This window comes from Triticum urartu, chromosome 7A (genome assembly GCF_056163025.1).
Source record: "Triticum urartu cultivar PI428250 chromosome 7A, HENAU_Tu73, whole genome shotgun sequence".
Classification (NCBI taxonomy): Eukaryota; Viridiplantae; Streptophyta; class Magnoliopsida; order Poales; family Poaceae; genus Triticum; species Triticum urartu.
In genome coordinates this window covers 161,667,981-161,676,603 of record NC_141879.1, presented here as the reverse complement: position 1 = coordinate 161,676,603, position 8,623 = coordinate 161,667,981, and positions in this window count along the sequence as shown.

Sequence of the window (8,623 nt, the reverse complement as noted above, 5' to 3'; positions counted from 1 at the left end):
AGTTCGGCGAAGAAATGGTGATACAAGTGTAATATGGGTAGTAGATATTGATTTTTGTAATAAGAACAATAAAAAACAACAAGGTAGCAATTGATAAAATGGAGCAAAAACGGTATTGCAATGCTTGAAAATGAGGCCTAGGGTCCGTACTTCCGCTAGTGCAATCTCTTAACAGTGCAAATATAATTGGATCATATAACCACCCCTCAAAGTGTGATGGAGAATCACTCCAAAGTTCCTATCTAGCGGAGAACATAAGAAGAAATCATTTGTAGGGTACGAAACCACCTCAAAGTTTTTGATTGATCTATCCAAGAATTCATACTAAAATAACACCAAATAATTTCAGATTCATAATACTCAATCCAACACAAAGAACCTCAAAGAGTACCCCAAGATTTCTACCAGAGAAACAAAGACAAGAACGTGCATCAACCCCTATGCGCAGGTGAAAGTGCAACTATCCCTAGGTGGTTTTGGTAATTCATAACAACATATAGCTCATTGAGCTAATGCTATTCCAAGAGGATTATTTCAGGAAAGCTCAATGATTGGCATGGCATGGATGTGAAAGTGGAACCCTCAAAATGCTAAGGACAAAGGATTGGCTCAAGCTCAAAAGCTCAAGACTCTTCATTTTATATTTTAGTGATCCAAGATCACATTGAGTCTTTAGGAAAAGCCAATACTATTAAGGAGGGATGAGGTGTTGCTTAATGAGCCTCTTGCTTCATGTGCTTAGTGATATGCTCCAAAACCCTCAACTACTTTCCCATATCCACATATGACCTAAAACCTAAGCCAAACTCGGTCCTACCGATTCTTCCTATCCGGCGCCACCGAGTTTTACTTGTCATTAGCCACTGCCAAACCCTAGCAATTCGGTCCTACCGATAGGGATCTCGGTCTCACCGAGATGGGGTTGCAAACTCTCTGTTTCCCTTTCGTAACTTTTCGGTCCCACCGAAAGAGCGAATCGGTCCCACCGAGATTGCATTGTAAACTCAGTGTTTCCCCTTTGTAACTTTTCGGTCTCACGGAGTTCCACTCGGTCTCACCGAAAGAGCAAATCGGTCCCACCGAGTTTGCCTGACCAACTCTCTGGTTAGCTAATTACCAAATTCGGTCTCACCGAGTTTGTGTAATCGGTCTCACCGAGATTACGTTATGCCCAAACCCTAACCATATCGGTCCTCCCGAGTTGCATGTCAGTCCCACCGAAAATCTCTAACGGTCACTAGGTTTACATTTTCGGTCCGACCGAGTTTATTGATTCGGTCCCACCGAGATTGGAAAACTGTGTAACGGTTGGATTTTGTGTGGAGGCTATATATAACCCTCCACCTTCTTCTCATTCGGAGAGAGAGCCATCAGAACACACACACCATTCCAACTCATATGTTCTGAGAGAGAACCACCTACTCATGTGTTGAGACCAAGACATTCCATTCCTACCATATGAATCTTGATCTCTAGCCTTCCCAAGTTGCTTTCCACTCAAATCTTCTTTCCACCAAATCCAAATCCTATGAGAGAGAGTTGAGTGTTGGGGAGACTATCATTTGAAGCACAAGAGCAAGGAGTTCATTACCTACACACTATTTGTTACTTCTTGGAGAGTGGTGTCTCCTAGATTGGCTAGGTGTCACTTGGGAGCCTCCGACAAGATTGTGGAGTTGAACCAAGGAGTTTGTAAGGGCAAGGAGATCGCCTACTTCGTGAAGATCTACCGCTAGTGAGGCAAGTCCTGTGTGGGTGATGGCCATGGTGGGATAGACAAGGTTGCTTCTTCGTGGACCCTTTGTGGGTGGTTGCTTCTTCGTGGACCCTTCATGGGTGGAGCCCTGTGTGGACTCGCGCAACCGTTACCCTTGGGTGGAGCCCTGTGTGGACTCGCGCAACCGTTACCCTTCGTGGGTTGAAGTCTCAATCAACGTGGATGTAGGATAGCACCACCTATCCGAACCACGGGAAAAACATCTGTGTCTCCAATTGCGTTTGAATCCTCCAAACCCTTCTCTTTACATTCTTGCAAGTTGCATGCTTTACTTTCCGCTGCCCATATACTCTTTGCATGCTTTCTTGAATTGTGTGATGATTGCTTGACTTGTCCTACAATAGCTAAAATCTGCCAAGAACTAAAATTGGGAAAAGGTTAAGTTTTTATTAGGTTAAGTAGTCTAATCACCCCCCCTCTAGACATACTTTCGATCCTACAAGTGGTATCAGAGCTTTGGTCTCCATTTGCTTGATCTCCATAGCTTTTGGTGGTCATAGCCTTGGTTTCACAACCTAGGAGAGTATGGCGTCTAGCAAGGGAAATTATCACCGTAGAGGTCCTTACTTTGATGGTACTAATTTTGCTAGTTGGAAGCATAAAATGAAAATGCATATTGTTGGACATAACCCCGCCGTTTGGGCTATTGTGTGTGTTGGTTTGCAAGGTGACTTCTTTGATGGGAGAGAACCGAACCGTGAAGCTACCACGGATGAGTTGAAGATATTGCAATACAATGCTCAAGCTTGTGATATTCTCTTCAACGGATTGTGCCCCGAAGAATTCAACAAAATCAGCCGCCTTGAGAATGCGAAGGAAATTTGGGACACTTTGATTGATATGCACGAAGGTACTGACTCTGTCAAGGAATCCAAGTTGGATGTGCTTCAAAGCCAACTTGACAAGTTCAAGATGAAGGATGGTGAAGGTGTCGCCGAAATGTACTCTAGGCTTGCTCTCATCACAAATGAGATTGCCGGCTTAGGAAGTGAAGAGATGACCGATAGATTCATCATCACGAAGATTCTAAGAGCCTTGGATGGAAAATATGATACCGTGTGCACATTGATCCAAATGATGCCCAATTACAAAGATCTCAAGCCAACGGAGGTGATTGGAAGAATTGTTGCTCATGAGATGTCACTTAAGGATAAAGAGAAACTTCACAACAAATCAAGTGGTGCCTATAAAGCCTCATGTGAAGCCCCTACATCATCAAGTGAGAAACAAGACTTCAATGAAGAATTGAGCTTAATGGTGAAGAACTTCAACAAGTTCTACAAGAGTAGAAGCAAAGATAGAAGCTCCAAGTCAAGGTCCTACAATGACAAAAGATCTTCTAGTCGAGAGCGAAACTGCTACAATTGTGGAAGACCCGGACACTATTCCAATGAGTGTACAGCTCCCTACAAGAGAAGAGAAGATTCTCCAAAAAGAAGAAGCAAAGGATCACCACCAAGAGAGAGAAGGAGTAGAGATGATCGTTATGAATGAAGATACTCACGGAGAAGCAAGGATTCGGAAAGGAAGGAAAAATCATCAAGGAGCTACACAAGAAGAAGACATCAAGCTCATGTTGGTGAATGGGTATCCGGCCCCGACTCATCAAATGAAGGAATTGGAAGATGCTTCATGGCCAAAGGTCCTAAGGTAACACACCCCGAGTATGTTGATTTCAATAGTGATGAAGATGACTTGTTAGGTGATGATTTGCTTGTTGACAACTCTAGTGATGAATACTATGATGAAATTTCAATTAAACATGCTAATCAAGATAAAACGAATGACAATGATAAGGAGAAGATTGAGGCCCTAACTAAAGAACTAAAAACTCTTAAGTTAGCTCATGACACTATCTTCGAAGATCATCGAGAACTTTTAAGAGCTCATGAGAAATTATGCTTTGAAAAGCTCAATCTTGAGCAAGAGCATGAGTTCTTAAAGGCAATCAATGATGATCTCCGCAAGAAAAGTTCTTCTTACATTGCCAAACGTTTACTCTTATCCACTTACATGCCTCAAGTCAAGTCTAACAAGAAAGATTCTTCCTCTAGTAGTAACAATGATCATGCTAAATCCAATATTGTTGCTTCTAGTAGTTCTCTTGATTCCACTAATGATTCTCTTAGCCAAGTTACACTTGAGAAAGAAAATAGCTTATTGAAGGGAATTATAGAGAAAGGAGTGTACAAAAGCCTTGCCGGGAGTAAGCAATTCGAGGAAATTGTGCGCAAGCAAGGAATGCACCGGAAGAATCAAGGTGTTGGTTTTGAACGAAAGTTCAATGCAAATGGAGTTGAGTGGGAAGAAGATCAATACCCCAAGACAAAGTTTGTCCCTCAACAAGAGAAGTATGCTTCTTTCAAGGGGACACAAGCTCAAGATGATCTTCCACCACAAGACTACAAGCAAAAAGGCAAGGACACGCTTCAAGAGGAAATTGATGCATTTGAAGAAGCTCCAAAGACCTTAGTCAAGTGGATTCCCAAGACTACTTCAAGCTCCACTTCATCAAGTACGACTACAACTCCAAGGATTCCCATCAAGATGATGTGGATCCAAAAGAAGAAGAACTAGAGAGTTCTTGAGGGTGACTCCGCCAACATACTTCACTCTTATCATTTTGGCAAGAACAAGTGCAATCAACTTCCACATCGTGCACTAGTTCAAGGAGTCACAAACCCTCTTGTTGGTAAGACAAGGGACAAGGTAACCTAAAAGTTTTCATGGACATCATATTTTGTGTGCATCACTCTATGTCTATGGATATCCTTGTTTGTTCCTTGTGGGACTAACCCATGTAGGTATTGAAAGTGCAATTCACTCAAATGGATAGCTCCAAGAGATCTACATCAACATTGAGCATCCACATCTTCAATATCTACATGAAGTCATCATCGACATAACCCAAGGTTAGTTCATCCCTCTTAGGGGGGATATCACATCTAGGGGGAGCTTTACTCTAAGACTTGAGCTAAAGCAACTCTAAAGATGTGAACACAACAATGCTTTATGTAAAAGTGGTAACCCCACTTGAGCTTAAACAATGAGTATGACCTATGATCAAGTGTTCTCACTTGACTCCTAAGTCAATATACTCATATATAAATGACCTAGTCATTGCAAATTGCTTGATAGATGCTAGAATTGGTTGTGCATGCCTTGTCACATATTTCATTTGCCATCTTATTGTGTGAGCATGCTGGTTGCATATTTTACTCATTCGAGGACATCCACTTGTTGTTTTAATTGTTTGGTTTTATCTTCTTTTGCCAAGTGGATGGACAAGAATGCCTAAGAACCTCCTCTAGCTATCTATGCTTTTCTCGTCTCAAACTCTATTCATGCTGCATCACAAAATTTGATCAAGTCAGATTCGAACCACTCTGTGTGAGGAGCGCTCGGAGTCCCCGATTCGTCATAGACTTAAACTTCCAAAACCTCTTTATGATTCTCGGTCTGACCGATACTCCACTTTCGGTCCTACGAAGATCATTAAGTTGATCTAGGTTTTCGATCTCGGTGCAACCGATTTGAACCTTTTGGTCACACCGAGTTTCAGTAACTGCACGCAGTTATGAATCTCGGTGCCACCGAGTCGTTCCACTCGGTCACACCGACAGGGTCGGGCTATATATAGTCACGGGCAAAATTTGGAAATTTCTCCGAACCCCTTCGCCCGCGCGATAGCCTGCTCTACCCTCGTGGTCTCCGGATCGTCTTCTCGCCGCCAGCCGCCTCCAGTCGCTGGTCTCCGTCGCCGTCAACGGGAATTCTGCTCTGCCGTTGCCGCCGTAGGAAGTCCCCGCCGAACTAGGGTATGGACTTGATCTTTGTGCTATTCCTCAATCTGATTCCTAGCACATTGTGATCATATTGATTCTAGCCACGTTTGATAAACTTCTATCCAGTCAAAACGCCCTTAGATTAGGTTTGATTCGAAAATTCTAGGTTTAGGTTTCCGCCGAAACCATCTCGGACCCACCGAGTTGAAAAACTCGGTCCCACCGATTTGGCTTATGTCATTGCACAAGTGAGACTCGGTCTGACCGAGAATTACTTATCGGTGTGATCGATTTTGGAACTCTGTGAGACCCTAGCAGTCTCGGTGCCACCGAACTGTGACTCGGTCCTACCGAGTTCACTAGTTTAGGTTCCAAAACTGCTTCGGTATCACCGAGTTTTGAAAATCGGTAGATCCGAGATGATTTTAGTGGGAAACTAAAACTATGTTTTTGGATCATTCTTTTTGCAAAAATCTCTGCATTTTGTGATGCTCATCCACTCTATCTCTTCTATAAACTATTCACAGGGTCAGCAGTCAGTTTGCAGCATGTCAGACCAGAGTGATAGCCAAAATCTGACAGAACAGCAAGTGGTGATGAGTGAGGGCACTAGTCCCTCCAGCTCTTCTGATGAAGGCAGCAGGAGCACTCCTAGCAATTTGCCAAAGGCTGCCACGAGACAAAGGAAGAAGAGGACTTCAGATTCCGAAGATGAGGACTATGTGGCAGAGGAAGAGGCCACTTCCAAGAGAGTTGAGCCAGCTCAAGGCACTAAGCCAGGTCTGAAAATCAAAAGGCCAGCAGGCAGACAGCCCATGTCAAAGGCAAGAGCCTCAACTGAGAAGCCCACTCCCCAAGAGCCAGTTGCTGCAGAAGGCAAGAAGAGAAAGGAAAGGGTGAAGAAGACTGTGGCTAGAGTACTTGGAAAAGCTTCCATCATGGAAGAAGAAGAGGAAGAAGAGGTAGCTGCACCAGCGCCCAAGGCACCCAAGCTAATGGGAGATGCCATAAAATCAGGGGGAGCTGCTTCCAAGGCCAAGTCAGCTCCAAAGCCAAAACCAAAGAGGAATACAAGGAGCATTCCTGCAGCTGAGAAGAACAAGGCCCCAGTGCCTGAGACTGTTGCTGAAGAAGAGGAAGAGAATGTCCTAAGGAAGCTAAAGCCCAAGATCCCAGACCACAACGATGCTCATCCTGTGGCCGAGGATATGAAGCTCAGGAGAGATTCAGGGCTAAGGAAATGGAGAGAAGCAGACCCGTATGCTTCAAGGGAAGGACTGCCGTGGACTACAGGTTTCACACCAAGGAGCAGCAGGATTTCTATGAGACTATTTTGCTAGATAAGAAGCCAATTGTCTGTGACATGAGATGGGTTGATTGGACATACATCAAGGAGAAGGAGGAACACTACCCAGGAGTATATGACAGCTTTAATGCTTGTGGAGTAGCTGACTTTGTTGGGCAGAAGCTCACAAAGTGGAACGAGTAACTGATCATGCAATTCTACTCCACGGCACACTTTTATCCAGATGGGAGGATCACATGGATGTCTGAGGGTACAAGGTACCAATCCACAGTTGCTAAGTGGGCACAGATCATAAATGCCCCAGAGGAGCAAGATGATGACTTGGATATCTATGCCAAGAAGAAAATGGACGACAACTCAATGTCAAATATGTACAAGGAGATCCCAAATGAAGCACTTGATACCTTCAAGTTTGGCTCAGTACATTACCTTCTGTCAGGGCTCCTGACGATCAATTGGATACTAAGGCACACCTTATTGCCTAAGTGTGGAGATCACAAGATGATCAGAGGCCATGCTATCAACTTGCTACATGTGTTTGATGTGCCTCAGAAGTTCAAGGTGATGAGCCTCATAGTGGAAATAATCAAGAGGACTGCAGCAGATCAGAAGAGGAGTTGCGGATATGCCCCTCAAATTCAGGAGCTCATCAACTCCAGGATGGGCACGGGCATATATTTATTGGACAAGGAACATTTGCCCATCCGTCCAGATTTTGAGAACAATGAAGTTGTGATGACTGAGAACGAGCCATCGTCTGCACAAGCTTACGCAAAGAAGGAGAAGGCGAGGAAGTCGAAAGCTGCCAAGATGCCAACTCAAGAGGAGGCATCTGAGTATTTCTTGAAGACTAAACAAGAGCAGCTTGGTTACTTGATTGCATCCACGCTGAGGATTGAGCAAAGTCTGGCCACCCTCACTCAGAATCAGCAGAGCCTAGAGAGAATCATGGAACAGAAGTTCTATGACTTGGATGTCAAGGTAACGGAAGTTCAGTCTGCAGTGGAGCAGCTCCAAGAGGACATGCAGGAGAGGAGAGGCAGGACTACCACTCATGCCTTTGCCAGAGTGCCACGAGGCCCGAGGTCATCTGCCGTGCCAGTTGCTGACACAAGAGCCACCACCTCAGCACCAGCCACAGCCTCAGTTCCACCAGCTCTAGCATCTACTTCAGCTCCAACTCCAGCGACTACTTCAGCATCTACCGAAGCCTTCGTCCCTGGAGTAATCCGGACTCCACCACCACCTGAAGATCAAGCCTGAGCGTCGATCTAGTGCTATGCATTTTCTAGGAACTTTTTGGTAACTTGTTGCCAAAGGGGGAGAAGATGTATAGATCATAGGCTTCGAGAGAGAGAGAGTGTTGCTTTTCTCTCTTGCTTTATTTGGTGGTTTTTCGAACTTGTTTGCTTTTGAGTGCTTGAGATACTACGTCATTATTTGTGAGACATTGATGATCATGTGTTTGATCATAAGCTACACTTAATGCTTGCTTAATGCTATTATCCTATCTATCTTGTGTGATCATTCACTTTTCTTGGTGATGAGTGCATGTATTTCATTCTTATCATTTTGAGCGCTCCACCAAGATGTATGTGACATGGAAGAGTAACCCATGACTCTAACTCTTTGTGCATTTGCAGTCCAAAGCAAATTTTAAATATGCACAAATTTAGGGGGAGCTCTTACTTATCACATACTTCTCAAAGCGACGATATATTTCTTGCTTATTATCATTTGTCGAAGCTTTGATCT